This window comes from Myotis brandtii, unplaced genomic scaffold (assembly GCF_000412655.1).
Source record: "Myotis brandtii unplaced genomic scaffold, ASM41265v1 scaffold397, whole genome shotgun sequence".
Classification (NCBI taxonomy): domain Eukaryota; kingdom Metazoa; phylum Chordata; class Mammalia; order Chiroptera; family Vespertilionidae; genus Myotis; species Myotis brandtii.
In genome coordinates this window covers 4,360,458-4,374,937 of record NW_005365229.1, presented here as the reverse complement: position 1 = coordinate 4,374,937, position 14,480 = coordinate 4,360,458, and positions in this window count along the sequence as shown.

Below are 14,480 nucleotides of genomic sequence, written 5' to 3'. Positions count from 1 at the left end.
CGCACCCGCCGCGAGCTCTGCGGTGCAGCGGGGGCTGGCCTAGGAGACCACCTCTCCCCGCGGTTCGGTCCCCGCATCCGCTCAGGGAAACCTGGGAGGCCTGCTAGTTGGGGAACAGCTGGGGTGCGACGCTGAGGAAATGGAGATGTTTGCCCTCCCCCTCGGCACACCTTTTTTATAAATAGAAGTTTGCCACTACTGTATTTGCCTACCCTAAAGGGAGGCGCCCCTTTCCCTGTAAGCAACGAGCACATGCCCTGCCCCCAGCACCAGCCCCTTCCCGAGCGTGCTCCCCGGTGGACCAGCCTCTGGTGGACAGAGGGGCCGGTCTCCGGGGGCCGTGGTTGCCCCTGGAAAATCGGTGCCACTGAGAACCAGGTTCTCCACCCCCAGAGATTCCCTTCCCATCCTTGGGTCCTCTCCCCCTCCTCATAGACAACTGTTTTTCCTTTTCCACAAATGATACTTTGGAAGCAATCTGCTACCCAGTGGACAGTCCTACAAGTGGCCTCCATTAGCATTGTCTGCACCGTGTAAATGCAGTCCTATACTCCCCAGGGTGCCAATCCTGGCCCTTCTCCCCACACCTCACAGTACTTCCTGCCAGTCACAGGGGTCCCCTCCCTCCTCCCCTCATCCCCCAGGCGGAGCCCACCCCAGGTTTCACTGTTGAATAAAGTAAAATGTGGTCTGTCCACAAAATATTCTTCATACATAAAAATAAAGTACTGATTCATGCTGCAACCCGGATGAACCTTGAAAACATGATGCTTAGTGAAAACAGCCAGTCAGAAAATTCCATTTATATGCAATGTCCGGAATAGGCAAAATCATAGCGACAGAAAGCAGATTAGTGATTGCCAGGGGCTGAGGGATGGGCATGGGGAGCGACTGCTAATGGGTAAGGGATTTTTTGCGGGGTGGAAATGTTCTGGACAAGGTAGATATACAACACTGTAAATGTACTAAATGCCACTTTAAAATGGTTTAAATCAGCGGTTCTCAACCTGTGGGTCGCGACCCCTTTGGGGGTTGAACGACCCTTTCACGGGTCGCCTATAAGACCATTGGAAAACACATATATAATTACATATTGTTTTTGTGATTAATCACTATGCTTTAATTATGTTCAATTTGTAACAATGAAAATATATCCTGCATATCAGATATTTACATTACGACGGTAAAAAAAAAAAAAATCAATAAAAAATATTTTTAAAATATATAAAAGTCACTAAAAATATATTTATAAAAAACAGACCCTTAGGACAGCGGTTCTCAACCTGTGGGTTGCGACCTTTTTGGGGGTCGAACGACCCTTTCACAGGGGTCGCCTAAGACCATCGGAAAACACATATATAATTACATATTGTTTTTGTGATTAATCACTATGCTTTAATTATGTTCAATTTGTAACAATGAAAATATATCCTGCATATCAGATATTTACATTACGACTCATAACAGTAGCAAAATCACAGTTATGAAGTAGCAATGAAAATAATTTTATGGTTGGGGGTCACCACAACATGAGGAACTGTATTAAAGGGTCATGGCATTAGGAAGGTTGAGAACCACTGGTCTAAATGGTAAGTTTTCATGTTATGTGTATTTATTGCAATAAAGGAAAAAACAAAACAAAAAATACATCATTGCTGTGGCATTTCTGCGTAAAGTTCACAGCCTCAATCTAATCATAAGAAAACATCAAGCGAACCAAAGTTGAGAAATATTTCTTCCAAGTAATTGACCAGTACTCACCAAGAATGTCAAGGTCATGAAAGACAAAGACTGAGAACTGTCACAATTTGAAGAAAATTAAGGAATACAACAACTAAATGGAGTACAGGATCCTGATTTGGAACTTGGAACAGAAAAGGACAAAGGAATAAGGTCTGCAGTTTAGTTAATAGCATTGTGCCAATGTTAATTTCCTGGTTTTTGACCATTGTACTGTGATTACGTATGATGTTAACATCAGGGAAGCTTAGTTATAAAGTATAAGGGAAACTTGCTAGTGTTTTTTCAACTTTAAGTCTAAAACTGTTTCAAAAATTTTTTTAAAGTTAAAAATAAAAAACAAACTTTTATTGAACATCAGCTGTGAGCCAGGTACTCTCACGTATTCCATTTTTACCGATGAAGAAACTAAGGTTCAGAAAAGTGCATTGCCCAAGCCAGTAAGTGTAATAATAGTAAACCACTGGACACTTTTGCTTGTGATCTAGTTGGTCCTTACCACAACCCTCTGAGGGAGATATTATTGTCCCTATTTTAGAGATGTGAAACTGGAGGTTGAAGAGTGAGGTGCCCAAAGTCACATAAAGGCTAGGGACAGAGCTCAGATTCAAAACCGGATCAGACTCCTATAGCCACAACACTCCCCATGGCCCCAGCACCACCCTTTGTAAGCCTTGTGGTGGTCCTTCATGTATCCCACTGTCTTCTACTTCCCGACTGAGCTGGACAGGAAGTCCTTGGAGACCGCTCTTATGGTTTACATTCCCCCACTTAATGCAACCCTGAACGCCCCATTTCATGGTTTTCCTCAGTAATCTGAGAGATGGCCTGTCTACACTTTAACTCCCCTCCCCAAATCATTTCAGTCCACCTGTCATTTGTAATGACTTAGCATTTACATATTAATTAGTCATCAGATTTTTAGACACAGGTAATGATACACCCCACACCCTCTCTCTTGTGTTTTCTGGAAGTAGTTGGGCTACATTCCCAGCTGTTGAAACCTATAAACTGCCAGAGCTTCCTTCATCTCCAGGTTAGAGCATGAGTCATTCCATAAACCCTGAGATTGGGGACCCTGTGCCAGGCACTGTGCATTAGGCCCTGGGTGCATAATCATATACAAAGGAAGATAATTACGTTCTCACAATGCCAAGAACTGGAGGGGAGTCACTGGAGAGTCCTGGGTCTCTTCTCCTCCACCCCCAGGAAGCACGAGACAGATATAACAGCCTTCTCCAACCATCCAACTCAGGCTGCTGCCAGACCTGTAGGGTTTCCTCTCCATCTGTGATGTGCACAGATCTTCCACCAGACACAGCACAAACCAGAATGTATCCATACAAACTCAGCAAAAGCTCTCGAAAAGCCTCACTGGCCTCACATGAAAGTTCAGTGAGGGCTTGTGCTATCAGAAGTCACCTGGGGTGACAATCATGATTCCCTTTGAGTTAAGTAGCTTGGAAACCACCTCCTCCCACCCCCATTGAGTTACACAAAGGCACATTCAAACGCACACGGCAGTATAAATGCATTGGGACAGATAATCACCCTATAAATCATAATACAAATATCTTGAGTTTGTGAAATACTTTACAGTTTGCAGGAGTCTTATGCCTATACGCCTTCCTTTGATTCTCACAACAGTGCTGTGAAGTGCGGGGACAGGCCACACTGGCCCCCTCATACAGAGGCAGGCATCGGAGGTCACAGAGCCAGTCCATGGCAGAAGTGCTCTAGAATCCCTGGTTTCCGAGCCTGTGATTCTCTCTGTCCCACCCCGATAGTAATAACTCCCACTATGGTCTCTATCTTCTGAGGAAACCAAAGTTGAGCTAACAAATACTATAGGGAATATTTGAACTCAGGTGAGTCCCTGAATGCCACCTTTTAACTCAGCTGCACTCAATTTACTCCTGTTCCGTCCAGTCCCTCCCTCATTGGCATTGGGTCCCTGGTACATACAAGGGGCTGCACAGCCAGGCCAAAGGCTGGTCAGAGTCAGGCTCTCAATCCAAGGTAGGGCTGGTCTTGCATCCTGGATTCCACACCCATAATTAGGGGATGTGTTACTTTGCTGTTGTGCTGTAAAAATTATCACAAATTTTGTGGCTTAAGACAACAGAAATTTATTGTCTCACAGTTCTAGAGGCCAGAAGTCCAAGGTCAAGGTGTCAGCAGGGCCTGCTCCCTCTGAAGGCTCTAGGGGAGGATCCTTCCTTGTCTCTTACAGCTTCTGGGGGCTCCTGGCAGTCCTTAGCTGGGGGCCTGCATGGCTTCAATCTCTGCCTCCATCCTCACATGGCCTCCTCTATCTCAGGATCTCTAATCTCCCTCTGCCTCATTCTCTTCTCTTTTTTTAAATATATTTTTATCTATTTCAGAGAGGAGGGGAGAGGGAGAGATAGTTAGAAACATCAATGCTGAGTGAGAATCATTGATCAGCTGCCTCCTGCACGCCCCCTACTGGAGATCAAGCCCACAACCCGGGCATGTGCCCTGACAGGGAATTGAACCATGGCCTCCTGGTTCATCCTGGTTCATAGGTCAATGCTCACTGAGCCACACCAGCGGGGCTGCCTGGTTCTTATCAGGACAGCTGTCATTGGATTTAGGGCCCACCCAGGCAATCCAGGATGTTCTCATCTCAAGATATTAGGTTAATCATGTCTACAAAGACCCCTTTTCCATGTAAGGTCACATTCACAGGTACCAGGGATCAGGAGTTGGAATATCTTTTGAGGAGACACTATTCAACCCACTAGAGCAGCGGTTCTCAACCTGTGGGTCGCGACCCCTTTGGCGGTCAAACGACCCTTTCACAGGGGTCGCCTAAGAGACCATCCTGCATATCAGATATTTACATTATGATTCATAAAAGTAGCAACATTACAGTTATGAAGTAGCAACGAAAATGATTTTATGGTTGGGTCACAACATGAGGAACTGTATTTAAAGGGCCAGAAGGTTGAGAACCACTGCTAGAGGAAGGAGGCAGGTTTAGGCCTACAGTGTCAACCTGTTCATCGGTGGGGACAGGTGTGTGGTGGTTACTGCTCCTGCAACAACCTAGGACAGGACAGGCCTTGAGCAGGCAGGTAACGGGGCCAAGGCCAGGAAGCCCATCATCCAGGAATCAGGAAACAGGGCCAGCCTGCCGGTTCCCAGGGCAGTGAGTGAGCACAGCACTGAGCCGGGCAGGCAAAATCAGTGGTTCCTGAGATTCAGGGAGGTTGGGTAAGAACATTAATCCTAAAGGGTCAAGGCAGTGTTGCCAAGACAGCCTAAAATCACATTCCTGGGCCGCTCAAGTATTCCAAGAAGGCGGAAGTTGTGTTAAGTGCGTCTGCTGCAGGCAGGCCACCATGCCCTACAAGGGACTAACCTCATTTGACTCCAGAGCCCAGAGCTGGGCTTCCTCCTGACTCCTTATCAGCTGAGTCCTGTGGTCACAGTGCCATTTGCAGGAGGTGTGGTCCCACCAGTGCCCAGCCAGGAAAGGTGGCCATGCAGGAGTGCCCTGGCTGCTAGGACAGGGACATGGCAGAAATCTGACCGGTCTCCTTCCTCACTGGCACAAGGTGGAAGTCAGAGACACTGGACCACATACAATTCTGGACTTCAGTTATTCAACAAACCCTCTACCTGCTCCCAACAAGCAGGTATGGGGACAACACAGGGGCAGAAGACAGAAAATGCCTCGGAGACCTGCAAGCCCCAGTAGGGCCCAGGGAAGGAGGCAGAGTCTCTTTAAGATTCTAGAGGAGGCAGCAGCATTGTGTGAGGCTACACCAGCAGGCTCTGCATTGGGACTGCCTGGCTTCAAACCCCAGCTCCACAGCTTGCTGTGCAGCCTTGGGCTAGTTACTTAACTTCTCTCAACTTAAGCTCTCTTCTCTATAAACTGAGATTCAAAATAGAAACTGTTTCATGTAACTGTTATGAGGATTAAATCAAACAAGTCAAAGAAAGCACTTAGCACAGTACCTGGTCTGCAGTAAACACTCACTAGTGCCAGCCATTGTAAGCCATCAACATCAAAGGTGAACCTTGAAGGCAGGTGTGAAATTTCATTTTATGTGTCAGCTTGGCCAGGCTATGGTACTCAGTTTGGTCAAGCATCAGTCTGGATGTTGCTCTGAAGTATTTTTAGATGTGATTAACATTGAAGTCAGTAGACTTTAATAAAACAGATTTGCCCTGACCGGTTTGGCTCAGTGGATGGAGCATCAGCCTGCGGACTGAAGGGTCCCAGGTTCGATTTCAGTCAAGGGCATGTATCTTGGTTGCGGGCACATCCCCAGTAGGGGGTATGCAGGAGGCAGCCGATCGATGTTTCTCATCGATATTTCTGACTCTCTATCCCTCTCCCTTCCTCTCTATAAAAAATCAATAAAATATACCTTTAAAAAAAAAACAGATTGCCCTCCATTATGTGGTGAGCCTCGTCCAATAAGTCGAAAAGACTGAGGTTCCCATGAGTAGGAAGGAATTCTACCTCAGACTGCCCTCAGACTTGACTGTAATATCAACTCTTGCTCGAATTTCCAGTCTGTCAGCTTCGCCTGTGGATTTCAGACTTTCCAGGCCCCACACCTCTCTCTATAAACACACATCCTATTGGTTCTGTTTCTCAGGAGAATCCTCACTAACGCACCAACATGGAGTCTTCCAATCCACGTTCCCAGCTGGGGAGAGGGGCCAATGTGAGGGGAGGAGGTAGCACCTGGTCTTGGAGAGAAAAGGAAGTCAAGTAAATGAAGCGCCCACTCTGTGCCGGGTACTTCACATGTGGTAAGAGGTGGGCACATGTGCTTGCTTTGGCAGCACATGTACTAAAACTGGAATGATACAGAGATTAGCATGGCCCCTGCACAGAGATGACATGCGAATTCATGAAGCATTCCATATTTTTTTTAGAAGAGGGTAAAAGGAGGATAAAGGGTGACAGAAGGAGGCTTGACCTTGGGTGGTGAACATACAGTACAATATACAGATGATGTGCTGTAGAATTATACACTTGAAATCTATGTAATTTAATTAACCAATGTCACCCCAATAAAAATAATAAAATTTTTAAAAAGAGGTGGGCACACATCACCATTTCACAAGGAGTAGACTAAAGTGACCTTTTCAGTATCACCTACAAGGAAAGGAGCTGTCTACACTAGAACCCGGACCTGACTCACACACCCATGACTTTTTCCATCATCCCAAATGAATGCCATCAGTAGAAGAGAACAATCAGCATGTCAGGAAAAGGGGTGGAGGGCTCTGTGGGAGTCATGGAGACAAAGAAAGGGCACAGGCTTAAGGGTCAGAGAAAGCCACAGAACCTCACCGCAAGCAGGACGGAAAAGGGTGAGCCCAGCACTGTTTAAAGGGTTAACTGTAGCCGAAACCGGTTTGGCTTCAGTGGATAGAGCCTCGGCCTGCGGACTGAAGGGTCCCGGGTTCGATTCCAGTCAAGGGCATGTACCTTGGTTGCAGACACATACCCAGTAGCAGGTGTGCCGGAGGCAGCTGATCGATGTTTCTCTCTCATCGATGTTTCTAACTCTCTATCTCTCTCCCTTCCTCTCTGTAAAAAAATCAATAAAATATAAAAAAATAAAAAATAAAGGGTTAACTGTATTTGATTAAAAGTTATCTTTTGGCCCAGCCAGCGTGGCTCAGTGGTTGAGCGTCAACACATGAACCAGGAGATCACGGCTCTATTCCCGGTCAGGGCAGATGCCTAGGTTGTGGGCTCAATCCCCAATAGGGGTCATGCAGGAGGCAGCCAATCAATGATTCTCTCTCATCATTGAAGTTTCTATCTCTCTCCCTCTCCCGCCCTCTCTCTGAAATCAATATCAACATCAGTTCTTCCCTGGATCTCCAACCCGCCACCTGCCCTGCAGATTTTAGACTTGCCAGCCCCGATGATTATATGTGCCAATTCCTTAAAATAAATCTCTGTGGATAGATGCTAGGTAGATAGATATCGATAGATGATAGATCTAGGTCCATCTACCCATCTATCTACTATATACACATCCTATTAGTTCTGTTTCCCTGGAGAACTCTAACACAGAGGGGGCATCAGACTGTGGCTAGGACCCACAAGGACAAACGTCCCAGTCAGAGGCCCTAGGCTAGGGGGTGGGCTGTACCGGGGAGGTCCAGCAGGCTAGCTGGGCTGCAGTGCAGAGGGAATATGAGGCAAGTAAGCAGGTCAGGCAGGTGGTCATGTGGAGAGGAGGCTCAGAAGCCTTTGGAAGATTTGTGAGGTGAAGTGTGGGTGTCTGGAGCTGCCCTTGCAGAAGAGGCACTGCACAGAGCACACTGGCAGACTCCCACCATTGTGGCTACTTCCAAATGTGGAACCAGGCTGGTTGCAGAAATGTGCTTGGGATGAAGAAACCTACTTTGGCCCTGGCTGGGTAGCTCAGTTGATTAGAGCATCGTCCCAATACAGCAAGGCTGTGGGTTCTAATCCCGGTCAGGGCACATACAAAAATCAAGCAATGAATACATAAATGAGTGGAACAACAAGTCTCTCTCTCTCTCCCCCCCTCCCCCTTCCCCCCATCTCTCTTTCTGTCTCTCTCTCCTCCCCTCCTTTTTCTCTCTCTCTGAAAATCAATAAATAATTTTTTTTTAAGAAAGAAGAATCTGTCCTAACCGGTTTGGCTCAGTGGATAGAGCATTGGCCTGCGGACTGAAAGGTCCCAGGTTCGATTCCAGTCAAGGGCATGTACCTTGGTTGCGGGCACATCCCAGTAGGAGGTGTGCAGGAGGCAGCTGATTAATGTTTCTCTCTCATCGATGTTTCTAACTCTCTATCCCTCTCCCTTCCTCTCTGTAAAAAATCAATAAAATATATTTTTAAAAAAAGAAAGAAGAATCTTACCTCTCATATGGGACCAACAATGTCACTCACACATGCAGACACATGGCTCAGCCATGAGGCAGGAACACTCAGGAAGGTGGAGAGCGTGTACAGAAAGAGCTGGTCTGCTGCAGCTCTTATGTGGAATCTGGGTGTGGCCGCTCTACGTAGGAATCTGGAATGCGCAATGCTGCAAAGGGATTCCTGGTGAATTTCTGAGTCTCAGGTGCTCCTGAGACAGGGGCCCTTGGAAAGAACAGCACTGTGCAGACAGAGGCTCTGAAAGGCGGGCAGGGGGAGCTGTTTTCACTCAGGAGCCCTGCTCACGGCCTGGTGCCAAATGCATGGCAGCCCCACCAGAAGCTCTAAAAGCCGACCTTGGTTAGTAAGCCTGAGCAGACTTCACCTGCCAGTGAATGAGAAAATGGCCAGGGCTTGCCTCCTGGTAGCAAAATGGAGTCATTTAGTTCAGGGGCTTCTCTCTTCTTTATTAACAGGCTTCCTGCTTAGAACAGAAGTTATGCCTGCCCTTCTTAATGGTTGATTGCTATGAAATTATACGCGTGCACCCTTTCTCCAATGCCAAGATGGGACAATAACAGAGCAAAAGTCACAACCTAGATTGTGAATGTCATTTTAGAATGTCAAAGCCAGCCCTGGCCAGTGTGGCTCAGTTGGTTGGGTGTATCAGGACAACACCCTAACCAACTGAGCTACCTGACCAGAGCTTTCTCTTCTTTTTTTTTTAGATCATCTTGTCAGAGATTTACCAATTGCATTACTCTTTTAAATAGCTAACCATATTAGATAGACTTGCATTCGGCTCTGGGTTGAAGAAAACCTCCAAATAACAGTAGCTTAACAAGATAAATTCTTTTCTCACTGAAAAATATCCAGAAGGCCCCATCCAGGTTTGATCTGGCAATCCATGGTGTTGGGGAACCAGGCTCCTTAGATCTTGTTGCTCTTTCATTATCCAAGGAAGGAAAAGTCATTGTTCAATATCCAAAGGTCACTCTTTTGTCCAAGTTTCTGGAGCTCCAGTCAGAATCCCAGGCAGGAAGAAGGAAGAGATAAAAGACATGCCTTCTCTCTTTCTATCTCCGGAGAATTGCATGTGCCACTTCTGCTCAAATCACAGACCAGAACACAGTCATATAGCCAATCAACTTGCAAAGGAGTCAAGGAAATGCTGGTTTTTGTTTTCTCCTCTCCAAATCTTCATGCTATTTCTGTCCTACTTTTTACATCTAGATGTGTTATAAACTCCACAATACAAGGTTTGTTTTGCTTTTAAACAATTACCTTTAAAAAATTTTTAAATAGAAAAATTCCTTTCTGTTTCCTTTTTCCAGTGGTCTTCATTCCTATGTGTACATCCAAGTTTCCATCTGGTATCACTTTCCTTCTGCCTGAAGAAGATTCCCTAATATTTCTTAAAGTGCATATCTGCAGGAAACAAATGTTCTCAGCTTTAGTATTTGAAAATGTTTGTGTTTTTTGTTTGTTTGTTTGTTTGTTGAAGAATATTTTCACTAGATATAGACGTCTAGACTGACGGCATTTTTGTCCTTAGGCTTTAAAGATGTTCTGATGTCTTCTAGCTTATTTTGTTTCTGACAAGAAATCTGTGGCAATTCTAACCTTTGTTCTTCTATTTTTAATGTATTGTTATTCTCTGGATTTTTTTATCTGTATGAGAATGCTTATACCAGCTTTATTAATAATCGCCAAAAAGCAAAAACCCAAATGTCCCTGTCAGTGAGTGAATAACAAACGAATTCTTGCAGAATAATAAAGCAAATGTCATCAACCTAGATGTATCAACCCAGCCTTCTGAAATTTTAAACAATTTTTTCATGACCACTGGCTTTCAGCAATTTGGTGTTGATGTGTCTGGATTTGGTTTTCTGTTCTTTCTTTTTTAAAATTTATCTTTATTGTTGAAAATAATACAGATGTGCCCTTTTTCTCCACATTAACCCTTTCTAGCCTACCTCCTCCCCCGCTGGGTTTGGTTTTATTTATGTTTATTCTGCTTGTGATTTTTTGAGTATCTGTGAGTTTATAGTTGTCATTAAATTTGAAAGAACTTTGGCCAGTATCTCCTCAAATATATTTCTTTCCTGACCCTCTCCCTTCTGACACTTCAATCATACAATTACACATACAAATAGTTACACATACTGCTTAATATTTTCCCACAGGACAGAGTGGATCTAGTGGGATTTTTCCTTCTTTCTGTGCTTTAGTGTGGATCATATCCATTACTATGCTTGCAAGTTTACTGACCTGTTCTTCTGTAGAGTCTAATCTGCTAGTAATCTGGCAAAATTTTCATTTCACATTAAATTTTTTTAATATATTTTTCATTAATTTCAGAGAGGAAGGGAGAGGGAGAGAAATATAGAAACATCAATGATGAGAGGGAATCATTGATTGACTGCCTCCTGCACGTTCCCTACTGGGGATCGAGCCCGCAACCCAGGCATGTGCCCTTGACCGGGATCAAACACGGGACCCTTCAGTCCGCAGGCTGATGCTCTATCCACTGAGCCAAACAGGCTGGGGCCACATTAAATTTTTTAGCTCTACAGGTCTGCTTGGTTATTTTTTTTCTTCCACTTATTATTTAAGTGATTTCCTATACATCACTGAGCATATTTACAATAGATGTTCTAAAGCCCTTGTCTTTTAATCATATTATCTCTGTCATTTATGAGTCTTAATATACATGTGAATTCTACATTGTTGAGTGCTAGGTTTTGCTGCCTTCTTTTCCTGAGTACTAGACTTTGTTCTGACAGGTGGTTATGTTACATGCAGATTAAGTTAACGCTTTCAAGGTATGTTGTTATGCTTTGTTAGGATGAGTCTTAAAAGCCTTTACTCTAAAAATAGTTTAGTCTGACTACTAGGCTGACCCTCCGGGGTCTCTATGAATGATGTCTGTATTCAATGAATTCAGTAAGAACTTTCTCCTGTAGTTGGTTGGAACTCGAATATTTCCCAGACCGATATGACTCTAGAAACTGTTCAGTTTGCAGTTCCCCACATGTCCTTTGACCAGCCTCATGGAGTTTCACTCTACGTACTAGTATATGTGGCTTAGTATCCAGTTACAATCTCCAGATTCCTGGAACTCTTTCTCTACATAGGATTGTCTACTCTGGGACTCTGCTGTGCAAGTTCAAACTGCTTTAGCCTCTCCAAATGCCTATGCTTGTCTTCCCAGCTTGGCAAGGTTGCCATGCTCTGCTTGTATTCCTCCCATTGGCCAGTTTGAGTACTTCAGAAACGTAAGGTTGGTTTGATATTAGAAAATCTATTAATGTAATTAACCACATTAATATATTAAAGGAGACACATGATAATCTCAGTAGACAGATGCAGAAAAATCATTCAATCAAATTCCACAACTATAAATAATTTTTTAAACTTTCAGCAAATTATGAATAGGAAGTTCCTCAACCTAATAAATAGTACATACAAAAAATACCTATAGCAAACCTAATACATAATGCTAAACTGTTAAAAGCAGTCTCTTGAAAATCAGGAAGGACAACGATTAACAACTTTCACTGTTTCTATTCAACATTATTCAGGATGTTCCAGTCAGTCTAATAATACAATTAGGAAAAATAAAACGTATAAGATTGAAAAGGAGGAAACAACTCTTTATCAGTTATTCATTCACAAATCTGTATTCAGCACCTGCTATGTGCTGAACACTATTCTAGACACTGGTGACATAGCAGTGGGGGCGGGAAAGACAAAATCCCTACCATTATGGAACTTACATTCAAGTCATAGGTGGGAAAAAGTCAAATAATAAACAAAGTAAAGAAAATTGTGTAGTTCTCTATGGAGAAAAATAAAAGCCAAAAGCAGGGCCATGAGTTGGACAAACTCAGGGAACACCATTCACTTCCTAATCTGTGGGAATGGCAACCCTGACATTATACAGAAGGAGTGCTGGTTGTGGATGGGAGAATTGCTACAATTTTAAAGAGGGTGATCAGGATAGTTCTCATTAAGGAGGAGACATTTGAAAGCAAAGGTTTGAAGGATGTGAGAGAGGGAACCACATGGCTATCTGGAGAACAATGTTCTAGGCAGAGCAAAGAATCAGGGAGTTGGACAGTCATGGGGATGGGAGGCTGCCTGGTATGTTCCAAGGACAGAAAAGAAGGCAGTGTGACTGAAGTGGAGTGAGCCAGGGAGAGAGTGGCAGGTGAACTCAGCGAGATCATTGGGGAATAAGTCCCTGTAAGGACTTAGTAAATCCCAGTAAGGATTTACTATGAGAATAATGGGGATCTGGAAATTTTTTAGAAAAATTGAGAAGAGTTATGTGATTTGTGTTACATTTTCACAAATAATCCCTCTGCTTCACTATGTTGAGCATAGTTTATAAGAAGGTCAGGGCAAAAGCAGGACACCCAGGTAGGCGGCTACTTCAATAGCCTAGGTCTGAAATGATGGTAGCTTGGTCTAGCATAGTACCAGCAGAGGTAGTTCAAAGTGGTGAGATTACACATATATGCTCAAGGTAGAACCAACAGGAATTGCTCATGGATCTGATAAGGAATATAAAAAAGAAAGAGGAGTCAAGATGACGCCAAGGTTATTATTAGCCTGCCAAGTGGAATGAGGGAGGGTGGAGAAGGCATTCCTAAAAGGGGACTCTATCCTGGTTGCTCCCACTGCACCCATGAAAGTGAATGGCTAAGCACACTTAAAACTCTCCTCCCACCGAAACCGGTTTGGCTCAGTGGATAGATCGTCGGCCTGCGGACTGAAGGGTCCCAGGTTCGATTCCGGTCAAGGGCATGTACCTGGGTTGCGGGCACATCCCCGGTGGGGGATGTGCAGGAAGCAGCTGATCGATGTTTCTCTCTCATCGATGTTTCTGACTCTCTATCTCTCTCCCTTCCTCTCTGTAAAAAATCAATAAAATATATTTAAAAAAAAACTCTCCTCCCAATTCACATCCATTTACATCACATCACATCACATCACATCACATCACATTCCGTGTCTATGCATTTAACTGCCAGAGCAGCCCCTGAATCTGCCTTGATCAAAAGCTGAATGGGGCACAGCAGGCAGCCTGCTTGCTTAAGTCAGCAGTAAATGCTGTCCACACTTTAGACCACTAGGGAAAGTGGGAAACAAATGATTACCACATAAGGTTTCCTTGACGAAAGCAGATTTAAATTGGGTTTTTGTTCTCTAATTCACAATACTATTTTGACAATGGTTTATTTTAAAAGATTATTTTGAGTCATGGAATAACCACAGAATTCATGCACTTTTAAATTGTTTATTCTCTGGCCTTGGCCAGGTAGCTCAGTTTGGTTACCCTGATGTACCAGGGTTGTGGGTTCGATCCCAAGTCAGGGCACATACAAGAATAACCAATGAATGCATGAATAAGTGAGACAACAAATTAGTATTTCTTTCTCTCTCTAAAATCAATAAAATTTTTTCAATTGTTTATCTGATTGTGGTGTCAAAAGTCCATGCTCTCACCTGTTGGTTCGGTGGATACAGTGTCGGCCTGCTGACCAAAGGTCCTGAGTTTGATTCCCATCAAAGGCACATACCTTGGTTTCGGGTTCCTCCCTGGCCCAGGCCCTGGTCAGAGCTCGTGCAGGAGGCAACCAATCAATGTGTTTCTCTCACATCGATGTTTCTCTCTGTTTTTCCCTCTCTCTTCCACTCTCTAAAAATCAATGGAAAAAATATCCTCGGGGGAGGATTAAAAAAAAAAAAAAGTCCAGTGATTAGTTCATTCAATCAGCTTGACTCCCAGAGTTATCAATGACTATTTTATTGAATACCTACTATAGGCCTGAATATT